The sequence below is a fragment of the Pantherophis guttatus genome, chromosome 3, assembly GCF_059756535.1.
Source record: "Pantherophis guttatus breed Tessera chromosome 3, ASM5975653v1, whole genome shotgun sequence".
Classification (NCBI taxonomy): Eukaryota; Metazoa; Chordata; class Lepidosauria; order Squamata; family Colubridae; genus Pantherophis; species Pantherophis guttatus.
In genome coordinates, this window is record NC_142065.1 from 5,347,798 (window position 1) to 5,367,396 (window position 19,599).

The 19,599-nt window shown below is 43.1% G+C and overlaps 1 protein-coding gene across 1 annotated transcript in view; it reads right to left on the reverse strand.

The window, feature by feature from the left end:
• Nucleotides 1-10,604, reverse strand: part of HELZ2 (helicase with zinc finger 2) — a 63,619-nt gene extending 53,015 nt beyond the window's left edge. The window contains exon 1 of the mRNA XM_060684563.2: nt 10,437-10,604. The gene's annotated coding sequence lies outside the window, so the exon portion shown is untranslated. The remainder of the gene's footprint in view (nt 1-10,436) is intronic.
• Between the last annotated feature and the right edge of the window lie 8,995 nt (nt 10,605-19,599).

A 19,599-nucleotide genomic window follows, 5' to 3' on the forward strand; every position in this document is an offset into this window, starting at 1 on the left:
AAATGGGGCAAAACTCACTTAACAACAGAAATTTTGGGCTTGATTGTGGTAGTAAGTCAAGGACTACCTGTATAAAGCTATCTTGAAAACCTCATCATTCAAAAAATCTCCATTAGCAGCTAGCGGAAATAGCACCCTAATCTTTTAATCCTTTCAAATGATGTCCACTAATTAATTTATCATCTTTTCTTCATCTCTTCTCAATTTTAATGTCATAGCTTATCTAAAAAGGCAAAAAAAACACCTCACCTTCTCTTCTTCCCATATCTTATCTATAAACTTATCTCATCATTCTGTCCTAGTTAAAAAAAAATAAAATAAAAGCTGCTAGAAAAAAAAAGATATATATTTTAACCTTGTTCTAACTGGCTAACATGTTTTTTTTTAAGTTTTTTATTTTTTAGACAGACAAACATTTAATACATCAGTTATCCCTTCCCTGTGACATCTCGCTATTATCTTCCAAAGTTTCTTTCTTCTTCTATATATGTGTTATTTCTTCTATCTTTTTTTTTATTGCAAAAGTTTTACAATTACATTTTCACCCCTTTTTCCCCCCACCACCACCCACCCCAAACTTCCCAACCTCCCTAACCCTCCCTAACCCTCCCCTCCCCCCAGACTTCCCTATATTATACTCATATCTGGTAGAGAAAGATGAAAAAAAAAGAAAAAGAAAAAAAACCCCTTAATATAAAACTTGTGTAAAAACTTGAACCCCTGCCTCCCCTTTATAATTTTTCTTTTTACCCTCGTTCCATTAAAATATTTCTAATACATTATTTTCAAATAAAAGCTATTTGATACTTTCTAGTTTGATATTTGTTCTGAACATATTCTATCCATCTTTTCCATTCCCATTCATAAGTCTCTTGTGAACAATCTTTTAAGTATGCTGAAATCTTCGCCATCTCTGCAAAACTGGCCATCTTCAAAGTCCATTCCTCAATAGTGGGCAAAGCTTCATTTTTCCAATATTTACCTATCAACAATCTTGCTGCTGTTATCATATACAATATCAGTTTTATTTCACCCGATGTAAAACCCTTAACTATACCCAATAAAAACAATTGTGGAGAGAATTGAATTTTTTTCTTCAAAACATTCTGCATGACCCACCAAATTTTTATCCAAAAAGCCTTAACTTTCCTACAGGTCCACCAAACATGATAATACGTAGCATCCAAACATTCACATCTCCAACATTTTGGCTGAACATTAGGGTACATACATGACAACTTTTTGGGATCTAAATGCCATCTATAAAACATTTTATAAAAGTTTTCCCTCAGGTTCTGCGACTGTGTAAATTTAACATTCTGAACCCAAATTTTTTCCCATGTTTCCAACATCACTGGTTCTTCAAAATTTTGTGTCCACTTAATCATACAATCTTTAACTAATTCAGTTTCTGAATCCCTTTCTAACAAAACATTATAAAGCCTTTTGATATGCATTGGACCTTTCTCTTTTATATGTCTAACCAATTCTTCCTCATGCAACATAATACCAGTTTTTTGGTCCTCTTTCCATCTCAATTGTAATTGATTATATTATAACCAAGTTAAATTAATCCCTTCGTCCAACAGTGTCTGCAATGTCTTCAGCTGCCATCTGCCGCATCTGTAAAAAGAACCTCTTTGTATAAAACCCCCCCGAGTGACATTATATTTGTATTCCACAAAATATGACCAAGATCCAGCCATAGCGGTATTTTATAATCCCATTATTTCTTCTATCTTGATCCTTAACCAATCCATAATATCAATTCATCACTAATATAATATTCTACTCATCACATATTTATACATACTTATATAATTAATCATTTATATCTCTTCTCCAACCAGTGATAAAAATAATTCCATACTTTAAAATATTCTGAATCTTCTCTATCCTTAATCATCAAAGTTAATCTATTCATTTCTAGTGGCTAACATGTTTTGACGGCGCAGTCAATTTGCAAATTCTGAAAAAGTGATTCACTTTTTCACTACTTAAAAAAAACAAACATTAAGAGCAGCCAGGAAAAATAAAGTATACTTTATCACTTTGGTCTAAGTGGCTAATATGCTTTTGCAGACAGTCAAAATGCAAATTTTGCAAATGCGAAAAAGATAATTCAGTCCCAGTTTAAAAACGAAAATTAACAGCTGCTGGAAAATATATATATATATATTTTAATGTTGGTCTAAGTGGTTAATATGCTTTCATGGGCAGTCAAGATGCAAATTTTGCCAATGCAAAAAATAGAATACAGTCCCAGTTTAAAACAAAAATTAAAAGCTGCTAGGAAAAAAAAATCATATACAGGTAATCCTCAATTTACGACCACAATTGAGCCCCAAAATTTCTGTGGTTAAGTGAGATATTTGTTAAGTCAGTCTTGCCCCATTTTACGACCTTTCTTGCCATGGCTGTTAATTGAATCACTGCAGTTGTTAAATTAGTAACATGATTGTTTAGTGAATCTGGCTTTCCCCATTGACTTTGCTTGTCACAAGATCACAAAAGGGGATCACATGATCCCGGGACACTGCAATCGTCATAAATATGAGTCAATTTGGATGTTTGATGATCACATGATCATGGAGATGCTGCAATAAGTGTGAACAGTCATAAGTCACTTTTTTCAGAGCCATTATAACTTCAAATGGTCACTAAATGAATGGTTGTAATTCAAGGACCTCCCGTAAGAGCCTTTTACAAGCCTTTTTAAAGACTAGCCAGTAATTGAACTCAATCTGTCAAGCTCCAAAGTCACTTCTTTCAGTGCCCTTGTAACTTCAAATGGTCACTAAACGAACTGTTGTAAATTGAGGACTACTTGTGCCAAGACTTTATTCTGCCCAGAAAAAGAACACAGGGGGATCACTCACATTAGGCCTGTGTTAAGGCCACACCTTAAACAATACATTTTTATAAGTTTACTTGCTCACAAGCCCTAGGAGCCACCCCCTATGCCAGAAATGCGGAACGATGGCCCCTTTATGACTTGTGGACTTCAACTCCCAGAATTCCTGAGAAGTTCACAAGTCATAAAAGGGCCATCATTTCCCCACCCCTGTCTTAAGCCCACTCAAAAGACCAATCTACCTTCATTCCTTAAAATCAGCAAATTGTACATATTATTATATAGTATATGTGTTACTGGCAATGTATGAGAAGCTGGCATTGCAAAGAATGCCTAGAAACCTAATGAAATGACTGTGTTATTTTAATATGCTACTATCCTTTCCCTAAGCATTGTATGTAATACCTAGGTATTATGCAGCATGACTAAAACTATTTAGGCAAAGTACAAAAACAAAGTCATGAAAAAGGTTAGAGTTACAGTTCTGGTTAGGAGTTAGATTAGGGTTAGAGATTAGGGTTAATGGTTAGGTTAAGGGTTAGGGTTAGAGTCAGAAATGCAAAATAAAGTACAGGAGGTTTTTTTAACTAAAAAGAAAAAATGAAAGAAAAAGACAAGTATTGACCTCCCTACAATACTACACAACAAGGCTGGCTAAACTGGCATTTTAGCAGGAGGGTTTGATACTTTGCCAGTTTGCCTTTTGGCATTGCATGGAACGCAGAGGAAATGTGCAAAATATTAAGCATTTCATACTTTGATGTCCCGTTTTTGGCATTCTATAGATGTCCGAGGCATAAAATACCTAATTGCACACAATGACAGTAATATGTATATGCATATGTGTGTGATAGATAGATAGATAGATAGATAGATAGATAGATAGATAGATAGATAGATAGATAGATAGATAGATAGATGTAGAGAGAGACAGACAGATGATAGGTGGGTGGGTGGATGGGTGGATAGATGATGGATGAATTGATAAATTGATGAGTGGATGGAGGATGGATGTAAAGAGAGAGATATAGACAGACAGAGATGGTGGGTGGGTGGGTGGGTGGAGAGAGAGAGAGAGAGAGAGAAAGAAAGAAAGAAAGAAAGAAAGAAAGAAAGAAAGAAAGAAAGAAAGAAAGAGAGAGATAATGGATGGATGGATGGATGGATGAATAGATGGATGGATGTAAAGAGAGGGATAGATAGAGACAGAGACAGACAAACAGACAGATGATGGGTGGGTGGGTGGATAGATGATGGATAGATAGATGTTAACCATTCAGCCATGTTCAACTCTTGGCAACTTTATAGGCAGGTGCTTTCTATGCTACTTTGAACAGTTTCCTTGGCTAGTTGTTGGCTAGCTATTCATCTTTGTATCAGTTTTGTATCAAGCCAGCAAGTTGGTGTTGGTGTGTGTGGGGGGGGTGTATATGTATACATATGTATTTATAAATCTATATACATATACAGTATATGTATATAATACATAAACATACACATACATTGTATATACATGTACACATACATTTTAGCATACTCATCATTTACACAAATCCCTTTTTCTAGGCAGTTGCCTTGTCTCAGGACTGCATTTGGGGTTTCATCAGAGCAAGCATTCCAGAGGATTTCCCTGACCAAGATATTTTCATTACCCCTTATAGTCTAGCAACTGATTGCAAAATGTCCCTGAAGCTAAAATAACAATTCCTTACAGATACTAAATTTCTAGGGGAAGGAGATCTTTTGAACTTTCCTACAAAGCCCCACACAAACAAACTGGTGATTTCAGAAACAAGCAGGAAAAACAATATGCTTTAGGTAGAACAAAAGCAGAGTCAACAACCACAAAGAAATCGGAGTTAATAGCTCTTTTTCCAACCACACAAAGTCCTCAACTTACAAGCATAATTGAGGCCAAAATGTCTGAAAGTTAGTAGCACGGCTAAGTGAATTGGGCATCCCCATCGATTTTACTGCCAGAAGGCTGCAAAAGAGAATCACATGACCCTCAGACCTAAAAGACCAGGTTAGGGACACAGAACATAGAACACAGGGCCAAAAGGGACCTTGGAGGTCTTCTAGTCCAACCCTCTGTTCAGGCAGGAGACCCTATATACCATCCCAGACTAAAACCTCCCGTGTTGGAGCATTCATAACTTCTGGAGGCAGGTTGTTCCACTAATTAATTGTTCTCAATGTCAGGAAATTTGTCCTTAGTTCTAGATTGGATCTCTCCTTGATTAGTTTCTTGTCTTGTCCTGCCTTCGGGTGCTTTGGATAATAGCTTGATTCCCTCTTCTTTGTGGCAGCTCCTCAAATACTGGAAGACTGTTATCATGTCCCCTCTAGTCCTTCTTTTCACTGAACTAGACATATCTAATTCCTGCAACCGTTCTTTGTATGTTTTAGCCTCCAGCCCCCTAATAATCTTTGCTGCTCTTCTCTGCACTCTTTTCTAGAGTCTCAACATTTTTTGTGTGTATCGTGGTCACCAAAACTGGATTCAGTACAGATCTTTTTGGAGGAAATCTAACACTTAAGAGTCAACAAAGACTTGATGGTACATAATCAATCAATCAATCAGCTCTCAGTTTGACATCATTTGGTCAATTTCATTGGCCTTGTAGCATGTACTGGAAGGAATCCAAAGCAGCTTAGACACTATGCTGAATACTGTATGGAAAAATCAGTTCTTAGATGAGCCAAATCGATTCTATCAAGTTGAAATATAGAGATATACGGCCAAAGTCTATTGTTAGAACAATCCCACAGATTTGCAATGGGAAGTATTTTTCTTTTGGGGGTCTAGCATTCACAAATTGCCCCCTCCCCTTGATTTAAGAGAAACATTTCCTTCCTTGTTTTCTTGCCTTAGTCCTACCGTAGTTCGAGTCCCCTTGAGGTCTAGAATTAAGGAGAACTTTCCTGACAGTTAGAACAATTAACCAGTGGAACGATTTGCCTCCAGAAGCTGTGAATGTTCCAACACTGGAAATTTTTAAGAAGATGGACAACCATTTGTCTGAAATGGTATAGGGTTTCCTGCCTCAGCAGGGGGTTGGACTAGAAGACCTCTAAGGTCCCTTCCAACTGTTATTCTATTCTATTCCTATTCCAGTTAAGGTGCCAAAGTAGAAAGATCTCTCATCTCAACCCACCTCAGAAGGTTGTTGTTGGGAGAAAATAGCATAGGGCAGGTGTGTTGGATATGTTTGCTACCTTGAATTAATTAGAAAAATAATAAAAGCAGGATATAAATAAATAAATAATTCAGGCACAAAAAGTAAACCGAGCTCACTTGCTTATAATTTTCTTATAATCTACTTACCACATTACAAAAAAGCAAAGTTGAGAGTTTGGAAAAAGTGCAGAAAAGAGCAAGTAGGATGATTAAAGGCCTGGAGACTAAACCATTTGAAGAATGCTTGCAGGATTTGGGTTTGGCTAGTCTTGAGAAAAGAAGGACTAGGAGGGACATGATGGCAGTATTCCAGTATTTGAGAGTCTGCCACAAAGAAAAGGGGGTCAATTTATTTTCCAAAGCAGCAGAGGGCAGGACAAGAATTAACGGATGGAAACTACTGGTAATCAAGGAGAGAAACAACCTGGCATTAAGGAGAAACTTCCTAACAGTGAGAATAATTAACCAGTGGAACAGCTTGCCACCAGAAGTTGTGGAGGTTTTTAAGAAGAGGAGGAAGGATCACTGGAGGTTTTTAAGAAGAGATTGGACAGCCACTTGACTGAAATGGTACAGGGTCTCCTTCTTGAGCAGGAGATTGGACTAGAAGATCTCTAAGGTCCCTTCCATCTGTATTCTATAAGATCATACCTTGAGATCCTTTACTTATGCATATGTATGCAGGGCATCTATGAACACTAACTAGCAGTCAAAATAACAGAGTTGGAAGGTACCTTGAAGGTCTTCCAGTCTAACCCCCTGCTCAGACAGGAAACCCTACACCATTTCAGATAAATAGTTGTCCAATCTCTTCTTGAAAACCTCCCGTGTTGGAGCGCCCACAACGTCTGGAGGCAAGCTGCTCCTGTGATTAATTCTTCTATCAGGAAATTCCTCCTTAGTTCCAGGTTGCTTCTCTCCTTGATCAGTTTCCATTTGTTGCTTCTTGTCCTGCCTTCAGGTGCTTTGGAGAAGAGGTTGACCGCCTCTTCTTTGTGGCAGCCCCTCAGATATTGAAGACTGCTATCATGTCACCCCTATTCAGAAGACATGATGGAAACTCCTTAATTTCACAACACATTGACAGATTTAACCATAGTTTCAGCCGGGAAATGGTGAACATCCTAGACTTAGCCAAGTCCAAAAAATGTTAGAGAATTCCTGGAAGCCTGGCATTCAGACAAATCGGCCATCAACAAGCACAAACTTCTACATACCATTCAAAAGAGACCATCAGAAAGCCAGAAAGAAAACGAAAAGACCAAAACAGTTCCTCACCAGCAATCAAGATTCAAATGATCTGAGATTAATATCAACCATAACATTAGGGCACCAAACAAGGATACCCCAATCAGCGAACTACCAACTCAGAAAAACAAACAATAAACAACAGTCTTATTAAGGAACCAAGACAGAGGTGGTTTTCAGCCAGTTCGTGCGAATTGGTAGCAGAGAGCCCACCCAAGCTCTATTCTGTCCTATTTAGGCACAGTTTTGTGACCAGGCGCATGTGCGGAAGACCGGGCGCATGCATGGAAGATGCGTGCATGAAGCAAGATAGCGCACGGCGAATCAGTAGTAACAAAATATGAAAGCCACTGCTGAACCAAGACCATTTCCACCAACACAGACGGGATAAGTCACAAAGAGCAAAATCTCACTCCCGTCTAGCACTGATGATATTACCTAGTTGGGTAATGAAATGTCTGCAAGAAAACAAGCAAGCTCAGAGAGCACCAAGGGCCCTACAGTCCTTCTCCTCTTCACAAACCCCGCTCCCCTTCTAGTACTGATGGTGTTACCTAGTTTGGTAAAGAAACATCAGCAAGAAAACAAGCAAGCTTGGTAGTACAGTGGTTTAAAGCACCCTGTTATTAACACAGCTGCCTGCAATTACTGCAGGTTCGAATCTTACCAGGCTCAAGGTTGACTCAGCTTTCCATTCTTTCTAAGGTAGGTTAAATGAGGACCCAGTTTGTGGGGGCAATAAGCTGACTTTATATAAATATACAAAAATATGAAAGCTATTGCTTAACGCATTGTAAGCCGCCCTGAGTCTCCGGAGAAGGGCGGCATATAAATCAAATTAAAAAAAAAAAAAGCAAGCTCAGAGAGCACCAAGGGCCCTACAGTCCATCTCCTTTTCCTCCTCCTCCTCCTCCTCCTCCACCCTACAAACTTCACTCCCTTCTTGCAGGAGACCCCAGAACATTTCAGACAAATGGCTGTCGAATCTCTTCTTAAAAATCTCCAATGATGGAGCACCCATAACTTCTGGTGGAAACAGTTTCAACATTTTTTTTTTAAATATCACGGCGACCAAAACTGGATGCAGTATTCCAAGTGTAGCCTTACCAAGGCTTTATAAAGTTGTATTAACACTTCGTGTGATTTTGATTCTGTCCCTCTGTTTATGCAGCCGAGGACTGTGTTGGCTTTTTTGGTGGCTGCAGCACAACGCTGGCTCATATTTAAATGGTTGTCCACTAGGACTCCAAGATCCCTCTCCCAATTACTCCTATTGAGCCAGGTGCCTGTGTTAATACCACCGGTATTAAAGTTGCTATGGGCACCAGCCATGGGAAGACACGTCTTCTGGTTTTCACTGCTCTGACTGAGCTGGCCCACACCACTAAATCATGGAAGGGGAAACTAGTTTATTGAAGAAACTACAATTGGCTGAGTTTGCATTCTGTTAATCCCATTATGGTTTAGCCCGAGGCTTAAACCCCCCATTCTTATCTCTCTGGGCTTGATTGTTTGCCTTGCCAAGAGGAAATGCGTAATTCAAATGCTCCTCTTCCCACATAAAGGCCTTGAAGTCTTCAAAGGATGAGATTAAATTTCAGGAGGACAGGCTGAAAAATAACAGCCCCATTCCAGGAATACAAAGAAAGCAGGAAATTTGGCCTAATGGTCAAGGCGCCAGGCTACAAAGCAGGAGCCTCTGAGTTCAAGTCCTGCCTTAGCCATGAAAATTGACTAATGTGGTAAATGTGGGCCAATCACCAGGAGACTGAATTTTAGTTCCTCTTTAGCCAGGAAAGCTGACTGGGTTACTTGGGACCCAATAACAAGGAGACTGTGAGTTCTAGTCCTACCCTTAAGTATGAAAGCCAGCTGGTGACTTTGGGCCAGTCCCTCTCTCTCAGTCCAACTCACCTCGCAGGGTTGTTGTGGGGAAAATAGGAGAAGGAAGATGTATTGGACATGTTTCCTGCCTTGAGTTATTTGTAAAAATAATAAAGGGAAGATACAAACAAACAAACAAACAAGTTGTCCCAAGCTCCCCTTTTGGGCAGGGGATAGACTAGAAGACCTCCAAGGTCCCTTCCAGCCTAGGATTCGTTACATGCTCTGGAACTATCCCACTTTTTGGGGTGCCCTGCTTCAATTCAATCTAACTAGAGACAAGTCCTCCCAAAAAGTCACCACCAGCCCAAACTGCTCCCCCATTTCCACGCAGATGGAAATTCCACAGGTATAGATATCCCAGCGCGGCTGCTGCCCCAGCTTGTCCGTCTGGCAGGGAGAAATGGGACTTGTAGTCCGACCCAAGGAGGAAACAGATGTAGGGGGATTGTTTCCACCGAGAGTTCCAGCTGGTAGAGAAACGCGTCTTTCGGGTGCCAGAAGCGCCCCGTGCGCCTCTTCACAGGGACACCCCCAAAGTGGACGAAAACCGCCCCCCCCCCAGGGAGGAAGTATCAGCCCGAAATTGCAAAACTCCGCGGGGGGGGGGAGTAAGGGCTGGGCTCCTCCGTCTGCCGCCCCCGCCCCTCCAGCAAAGATGCTTTTAAGACTAGTTTCCTTTCCTTCCTGCCCATCCAAACCAAACGCGCCTTTTCAATTGCCACCCCGCCATCGGGAGATTTTCTCTCCGCACCCCCCCCCCCACCCCGCCATCTCTTCCGTGGCCGTGCCAGCTGGGGCTGATGGGAACTGTAGTTCCCCCCAGGGCAGAAGGGCGGCGGCGATCGGTCGGATCCTAGAGATATACCTCCCATCCACCCACCCACCCCCATCACTCCTCCCGAAGCATCCCGGATCGCTCGGTTCTTTTAGCTCCTCCGGATCTAAATGGGTCTGGGGTCCCTCTTCAAGACCCCCAAGTGCGCGTCCACCGCACCTGGTGCCGACCCCCCACTCCGGCCTCGATCGCCCAATCCGTCCACGTGGGAGAGGAGGGGGGGTCAGATCTGAGCCCTCCCCCACCCCCTTCTTCCACGACCCCATCGCCCCTTCCCTTTTTTCCCCCCGTGCCGGCTGTGCGCTTCTTCCCAACTTTCCCGGGGCGAAGCGAAGGAGAGGAAAGCGAAGAGAAGCGGCGCGAAGCGGAGGCGGCTCCTGCCCTCTCCCTTCTCTCGGGCTGGAGACCCGGCGGCGGACGGCTCTGCTTACCCCGCGGGGCTCCGGGAGCGATGCGCCAGGTGAGCGATGCAGAGCGGAGCCTGCCCTGCCGACCGGCGAATGGTTGCAGCGCTGCCCGCCGGTGCGCTTTTGAAAGGCGGCCCCAGTTTCGTTTTCGGGGCCTGGGCGCGCGGCTTGCTCGGAAATTACATCAGGCGCGGCTCCAGCCCGGGAGGAGGAGGAGGAGGAGTGGGAGGGGCGGCCGGCCAGCTGTGCCCGCCCCCTGCTTCGCCCGGCCGGCCCCGCAGCGCCCCCGCCGCCAGCAGCCCCACTGGGAACCCCCCCCAGATTTCCCCCTGCCGGGGTCGAAAGCGGTGCTCGAGGAAAGAAAGGATGGGGAGGAGGAGAGGAAGGGGGCAGTCGGTTCCCCCTCCCCGCTTGGCCCAACTGGACCTGCGGCGCCCCCACCTCTAGCATCCCCCTTGCGCCCCCTCCCCAAAGATTCCCCCGAGGGGTCCGAAGTGGTGTGCAAAGAAGGAAAGGAACACGAGGATGAGCAGGATGTGGGGGGACACTCTGTTGCTGCCTGCCCTGCTTGGCCCCATCACCAGCAGCCTCACTGCGACCCCTGGAAACCTCCCTTCCCCCCCTACCCCGGGGGTCCAAAGTGGTGGGTGAGGAAGGAAGGCCAAGAGGGGGGAGGCCAGCCAGCTGTCTCCCCCCTTCATTTGGCCCAGCCAGACCTACAACCTCCATCATCCCTGCCTGTGCTCCCTCCCCAAAGAATCCTCCAAGGGTCCAAAAAGGAAGGAAAGCACCAGGAGGAGGAGGAGTTGGGGAGGGGGGCATCCAGCTGTTTACCCCCCCCCCCGCTTGGCCCAGCAGGACCTGGGACCCTCTCGCTCACCTCCAGCATCCCCCCTTATCTACCCCCACCCGCCCCAGGGGTCCAAACTGTTGAACAAGGAAGGAAGGAAAGAACCAGGGGGAGGAGGGGCAGTCAGGTAACTGTCTCCCTCCACCGGACCAGAGGTGCCCCTTCCTCCTACATGCCCCCTTGCGCCCCCAGCAGGCTCTACGAAGTGGTGCACAAGGAAGGAAAAGGCTAGGAGGAGGCATGGGAGGGGTGATCAGGCAGCGGTGCCCCCTGCCCAGCTGTGCCAAGCCAGACCCACAGTGCCCCTCTTCTTCCTCTTGCATATCCCGCTCTTCTTCCCTCCCACAAGCTCCCCTCAGGGGTCCAAAGTGGTGCACAAAGAAGGAAAGGACCTGGAGGAGGAGGAGGGGACGGCCAATCAGCCAGTTGTCACCCCTCTTTGCTGAGCTGGACCTGCGGCGCCCCCTCCCCACCTCCAGCATCCCTCTTGGCCCTTCAGCAGGGTCCCCAAAGTGGTGTGCAAGGAAAGGCCCAGGAGGAGGCGGAGGAAGATGTGGCCATGGACAGAGAGGGGGGCATCCTCTACAGAATAACACAGTTGGAGGGGACCTTGGAGGTCTTCTAGTCCAACCCCCTGCTCAAGCAGGAAATCCTATACCGGTAGTCCTCAACTTACGACCACAATTGAGCCTGAAAACTCTGTTGATAAGTGAGACATGTGTTAAGCGAGTTTTGCCTCATTTTATGACCTTTCTCGCCACCATTGTTAAGCGAATCACTGCAGTTGTTAAGTTATGAGGGGTCCTTGGTGCTCTCTGAGCTTGCTTGTTTTCGTGCAGATGTTTCATGAGCCAACTAAGTAACATCATCAGTGCTAGAAGCGAGTGGACGAGGAGGAGGATTGAGGGGTCTTTGGTGCTCTCTGAGCTTGCTTGTTTTCGTGCAGACATTTCATGACCCAACTAAGTAACATCATCAGTGCTAGTAAGGAATGCTTATTTGCTGTCAGTTTATATTCTGGTGTCTTGCCTGTGTGCATGGGTAAGAGCGAGTCTTAAGAGATTCTTTGATTGGTCTCTTTACTTCTTGGGCAGTTTCTTGATTGGGGTATTGTTTACATGATTGTTGGTTTGTTGTTAACCTTGGAGTTAATCTATGCTGATCTGGGTGCTGATTGTTGGTGGAAAGATGCTTGGGTATGAAATGCAGAAAAAGAGCAAATATCATAAAAAGTGAAACAGACCATGAACAAATAAAAAGCAGTTTTATTAAATATATATATATATAAAGCTATATATATATTCCAAGCTTTTGCAAAATGATTCTCCCATGGAAGAGAGAGAACGTCTGACCACTGCGATTACATGGTTTAAATACAGTTTTCAAGGTACTGCAATACAATGCAAATGTCCCCCCAGGGAATTGATTTCAGGTTTTATATAACATTTTGGCTCTTCTTCACATGTTCCGCCCTGGAGTTCCCCTTTTTTTATTCCTTTTCTGGCTGGTTGATTGTCTCTTTTGCAAAGTCTTTAGATGTTGTTAATGTCTACAGCTGACTAACTTATCAGAGTGCCAGGCTTTCAGAAATTCCCCTGGAATTTCTGGAATTTTGGATTTGGCTTGGCCTAGGATAGTCACATCTTCCCCATTGAAACTGTGGTTAAATCTGTCTATATGTTGTGAAATTTAAAAAAAAATTCATCAAGTCCTCTGACTGCTACTTGGTGTCAAGATAGTAACTATTTGTTAAGTGAATCTGGCTTCCCCAATGACTTGGTTTTTCAGAAGGTCACAAAAGAGGATCACACCCCCATAAATATGAGTCAGTTGCCAAGTGTCCAAATTTTGATCAGGTGACCACGGAGATGGTGCAATGGTCGTAAGTGTGATAAATGGTCATAAGTCACTTTTCAGTGCTGTTCTAACTTTGAACGGCCACTAAATGAATGGTTGTAAGTTGAGAACTTCCTTCCTTCCTTCCTTCCTTCTTTCCTTCCTTCCGTTTCTATAACCACTCAACTCATCCAAGTGACTCTGGATAGATTACCATTCTATAAATTATAAAACATTTTTTAAAAATTGAAACAGTAAAGAATTCCCCTAGGTTCGGCTCTCAAGGATGATGGGATGAAGGTAGGTCGCTGCCCACCATGGTTCTTGGAGTCTCCAGCCTGGTAGTTTCTCAAGCTGACTTGAGGATGGGTGGACTTCAACTCCCAGAATTCCCCAACCAGCCACACTTCAATCAATCAGCATTGGTGAGGAGAGGCAATTGGCATTAGACAGATTTTTCAGTTTTGGAATTGATTGCTTAAGAATTCCCTAGAGCAGAGTATTTCAAATTGGGGAACTTGAAGATAAGTAGACTTCAACTCCCAGAATTCCCCAGCTGGCGTGAGCCGGCTGGGGAATTCTGGGAGTTGAAGTCCACCCCTCTCCAAATTGACCATTCCACTGTCCCGAGGTCATGTGATCACCATGTGTAACCTTCCCAGCCAGCTTCCAACAGTGTGGGGAAAGCCAGATCTGTTTAACAACTGCATGATTCACTTAACAACTGCAGCGATTTGCTTAACAACCGTGGCAGAAAAGATCGTAGAATGGGGCAAAGCTCATTTAAGAACAGCCTGGCTTCACAGCATTGGGCTGAATTGTGGTGGTTGCAAGTGGAGTTCTACCTGTATATTTGCACAGCCAAAACTTTCGCCTTGCTCCATTGCGGCAGGCCTCCCTAGTGGGTAGATCACAGTTTTCACGCAACTGTTTGCAAAATAAGATTTTTGGAGCCCCTTTTCTTTCTTCCTACCAATCTTGGTTGTGGATGTGTGTGTGTGTGTGTCTTAATTTCTGTTTCCATTTCTGCTGGTGTTTTTTTTCCCCCACTTTCCGTTTTGGTGGTTTGTTTGTTTTGTTGTTTTACGAGCTCACCTTTGGTACAGAATTTCCGTCTGCTGCCAAGCCAGCTCAGACTACAGTTATGAAACACCTTAAACCACCACAATTTTGTGCAATCCCTGCCTCTTGTCTTGTCACAGCTGTTTTGTAAGTTTCAGCAACTTCTGCAGCTAAGAGGGAATGCTGTATTTTCACGTTTGTTTACACGAGAAACTTGCAATCTGTGAATATAACCAGAAATGCAATACAGGTAGTCCTCGATTTATGACCATAATTGAGCCAAGAATCCCTGTTCTGCTAAGCGAGACAGTTGCTAAGTGAGTTTTGTCCCATTTTACGACCTTTCCTGCCATGGCTCTCAAGAGAATCACTGCAATTAGTCACACGGTTGTTAAGTGAATCTGGCTTCCCCATCGACTTCGCTTGTCAGAAGGTCGTAAAAGGGGATCACATGATCCCAGGAAGTACAACTGCCATACGTACATGCCAGTTGCCAAGCATCTGAATATTGATCACGTGGCCCTGGGGATGCTGCAATGGTCATAAGTGTGAAAAATGGTCTTAAGTCACTTTTTTCAGTGTTGTTGTAACTTCAGACGGTCACTAAGCTAACTGTTGTATGTCGAGGATTACCTTGGATGAGAAGCTGAACTTTTTCAAAGAAGAACAAAAGCAAGAAAGTTCAGTTGCCTTTTGAAAAAAGCACCTTTGGGAGAACCATGACCTGGATGACTGAGAATCTCTATAGAGTAGACATATGGGGAACTCTTTTTACATTTGTTCCACAACAACCCTGTTAGGGAGGCTGGGCTGAGTGAAAGTAACTTGCCCACTGTCACTAGTACCTTTGAAGCTAAGTAGGTCCAGTTTTACTTGAACCACTACACAGGCTCCTAAACACTGTTGCATTGAAGGACTAAATACCTGCATTCACACATTGCAATAATTTAGGCGTTAACCGTAGTTTGTTGAATAAGCTATGATTAGCTAGATTCACAAACAAAATCAAACCATGGTTTAAAGAACACAAGGACTGGATTCTCACATTAAACTGACACGTGAACTCAGTTTATATTTCTGGAGGGGTCTGATGTCTAACTTTTGCAACTGAAACTCAGGTTACATTTGCACAGGTTGATTAACCAGGTTAATTGAAAACTGGTGATTTCTTTTGCAGAAGGCAGAACCTTGTGCTGTTTTCAGACAAGCCACTTATGGCAATTCAGACAAAGAGGCGAGGAAAGCAACCTTTCTCAAGACTAAACATACAACAATTTTTCTTTTTCTCAAAGGAGAGACTATGCTGTTATTTCCTGACTTGGTTGCCTAAGATCTCTAAAAAATTAGAACTGATTATTTGCTTGAGATCACAAACGTTTGAATATATTCCCCATTTCCCTGGATGGATTTTCTTTCTAATTTTGGTTTCATTTGCTAGCAAGGGGAAAATCCCAAAAGTTAGATTGGTTTCTATTCGTCATAGTTGTCTCTCTCTGTGTCATCCTCGCCATTTCCACTCAGGGCAGGCAATTTTACACAGAATTTCAGATTTATTTATTTTATATCCCATCTTTATCAGTTGCCCCCGGAGATAAGGAGAATCCTTGACCTCAATGCCTTCCGTCGTTCCCTTAAAACCCATCTTTTCCAGCAAGCCGGGCTGGCTTAAAAAGAAATTTTAAATTCTTTTAATCAGTCTGTGATTTCTTAACTTTCGGGCCAAAATTTATATATATTTTTAAATGTTTTTTAATATTTGTATTCTATGTTTTTTATCTTGGCTGTACACGACCCTGAGTCCTCAGGGAGAAGGGCGGTATATAAATTGGAAATTAAATTAAATTAAATTTATTGTTTTTATAAATAACTCAAGGCAGAAAACCTAATACCCCTTCCTCCTCCTATTGTCCCCTATTGTGAGTTGCGTTGGGGCTGAGAGAGTGGGACTGCCCAAAATCTTGCTTTCATGCCTAAAGTGGGACTAGAACTCACAAGTCTCCCAGTGATTGGCCCAAAGACAGCCAACTGTCTTTCATGCCTAAGGTGGGACTAGAATTCACTCTCTTCTGGTGAAAGAGGTCTTTCACCAGAAGGTCTTTCATGCCTAAAGTGTCTCAGGAAAAACCTGATTAGTAGCAAAGCTACGCTTTGTAGAAATTGAAAAGACCACACGCCACAAAATATCTCACTTTAGAATCCAAAGGTTTATTAGAATTTAGAGCCTGGCAAACACGAAGAGCTTATATTAATCGCATTGCAATGAGCATCAATCGGGCAATCAACATTTCTCTTTTCGTACATGCCATTACCATGTAGTTCCCCATTTCCCACAGCCCCAGCTCCTCTCATCCTGAAATATAAGGAACTATGGTATGGGGAAAGAGGAACCACACACTAAGACCCTCCTGCCAGCTACCATTTCATCAGATGCACTTGCTGATTATAAATTTTCTTTAGACTTGCGTCAGGTAAATTAATGTCAATATCGAACCCATCACTGGCCCCTCCAAACCTTACTGGCTAGAAGGGCATATGAAGAGTACAACATCAACGAAATTGCGGGTCCCCGTTCTATTTTTCTCACAGGTGGAATTAGAACTCACCATCGCCTAGTTCCGTGATGGCGAACCTATGGCACGCGTGCCATAGGTGGCACACGGAGCCATCTCTGCGGGCACGTGAGCCGTTGCCCTAGGTCAGCTCCACCATACATGCGCCTCCAGCCGGCCAGCTGATTTTCAGGTTTCTGCCACACATGCGGGAGATGCTTGCATATGCGTGTGGGGGGGTCACAAGTGCAGGTGGGGGGAAGGCGGGGGGGCATTGCATTATGGGTGTGGGCATGCACACATGTGCTGTCGTGCGCGCACATGTCGAGGAGAAAAAGGTTAGCCATCACTGGCCTAGTTTCTAGTCCTGTGCCTTAACCACCACAACAAACCGACTCTGTTATGATGCAAGTTCTACAGCCTAGATTCTAGGAACAAACTCGTGTAAAGAACCAATGTTCCATGTCAAATTCTTTTTTTCACCACCTTGTGCTTCTCCTTGGAGCAATTAGCTACATCTCTTTCCATCGGCACATATTGTGATAACCATTGTTATTGAGCTGGATGGCGTTCCCCCTTTTCCAGCAAAGATTGTCACCTTTCCCGCTTTATTGGTATCCTATTTAGAACTAGAATTGGGGGGGGGAAGAGACCATAGGATTAGGGACAATAGTTAAAGCAACATGCTAGCATTGCAAATAAATAGAGCAGTGTTTGTTAACTTTGGCAGCATTAAGACATGTGGACTTCAATTCCCAGAATTCCCCAGCCAGCCAGGTGAAGTCCACATGTCTTTAATTCTGCCAAAGTTGACAAACATTGAAATAGTTGTGAATACCTGGGATTTTAGAAAAGCAAGGGCATGAAAAACAACCCCGAAAGGAAAACAAAACACTTTTAAAAAACTTCACGGCTCAATTCCACCGGATTCGTACACCTAACAAGAATCAGGAAACACTTTGCAAAGGCTCAGAAATGATGCATCCATCGGCCATTTCCTTTTCTTTTCTGAAAAACATTACTGAACAAGAAGACTTGATAGAGAGCGAAACCGATCTCCAAAGGAATGAGATTTCTTCCAGTTTCATTTGGCCTCGTTCCTTTGGGTGAAGCTAAGTGAAGACCCACCCAAGAGTTTGGGGTTTGGGATTCAATGGTTGCGATGACTTATTCAGTTTCTAGACGTCTACGGTTTATAATCAAGGTTTGAGCCAAGCCGGCATTTTGGAACGTTTGGGGGTGTTTAAGGGTGAGCCAGCCAAGTGCTGCAGCTGCCAAAAAAAGCCAATGAGGTCTCAGGATAGAATTAAGATCATGAGAAGTGATTGTACCGCTTTATACTGTACTGAGGAGGCCACACTTGGAATACAGGTGTCCATTTTTGGTCATCGCAATACAAAGAAGATGCTGGGATTCTAGAAAGAGTGCAGGGAAGAGCAACAAAGATGACAGGAGTCTGGAGTCTAAAACCTACAGTGAAGAGTTGCAGCAATTACATATGTTGAGCCTAATGAAGAGAAGGATTGGGGTGACATGATAGTGGTCTTCTAATACTTGAAGAGCTGTCACAAGCAGAATAGAACAACAGCATTGGAAGGAAGGTTTTCAACCCCCTGCTCAAAAAGGAAACTCTTTCAGACAAATGGTTGTCCAACCTCTTCTTAAAAACTTCCAGTGTTGGAGCATTCACAACTTCTGGAGGCAAGTTGTTCCATTGATGAATTGTTCTCACTGTCAGGAAATTTTTCCTTAGTTCTATGTTGCTTCTCTCCTTCATTACTTTCCATCCGTTGCTTCTTGTTCTACCTTCAGGTGCTTTGGAGAATAGCTTGACCCCCCCTCTTCTTTGGGGCAGCTCATTAGATATTGGAACAGTGCTACCCCTAGTCCTTCTTTTCATTAGACTAGACCTACCCAATTCAAGCAACTGTTAATAATGGTATTAACAGTTGAATAATGGTACCCAACACCACCAGGAAGGCTTGGTGGCGAATCTTAACAGAAAACTCCCTGCTGGGAACTATCCAATGCAAGTACAGGTAGTTCCTGACTTACGACCACAACTGAGCCCAAGATTTATGTTGTTAAGTGAGAAATTTGTGAAGTGAGTGTTGTCCCATTTTATGACTTTTCTCGCCACGTTTGTTAAGTGACTCACTGCTGTTGTTAAATCGGTAATCCAGTTGTTAAGTGAATCTGGCTTCCCCATTGACTTGGCTTGTCAGAAGGTCGCAAAAAGGGATCACATGACCCCAGGACACTGCGACCATCATAAATATGAGTCAGTTGCCCAAGCGTCTGAATTTTGATCACGTAACTGTGATCAATGGTCGTTAAGTGTAAAAAATTTCGTTGAGTCCCTTTTTCAGGGCTGTTATAACTTTGGTCACTAAATGAACTGTTGTAAGTCGAGGACTGCTTGTATACGTACACATATATAAAAAAAAATTTTTTAAAAAGAATAAAAACGACACAAATTTGGAAAGTGAAAGTAAAGAAAAAAACAATAATAAGTAAAAGAAAGTGCAAAGAGAGAAATAGAACAGAAAGAAAGAAAAGAAAAAGTTTCAAAGAAGCAGCTTCCAGTTTTCTTAACAGCACTTGGAAGTATATTTGTATTTTACCCTATCTCTCTAAAGCTGCAGCATAATTTCCTTCCTTCCATTGCCTGTCCTTTCTAATCATCAAGCCTGTAAGTCACAAATTCAATTTTTTTTTCTTTGTTTAGCAGAAAAGCCTTATCAGGGGTTTCAGGTCACTAATAAATGTGTTTATTGTCATTTCTCTAATCAAATTCATTTCTGCCATCTGTGCTAATTCTGTTATCTTCACCAGCCATTCTTCCTTGGTGCATACAGTATCTCAAAGTCTTTCCATTTTTGTGCCTTTA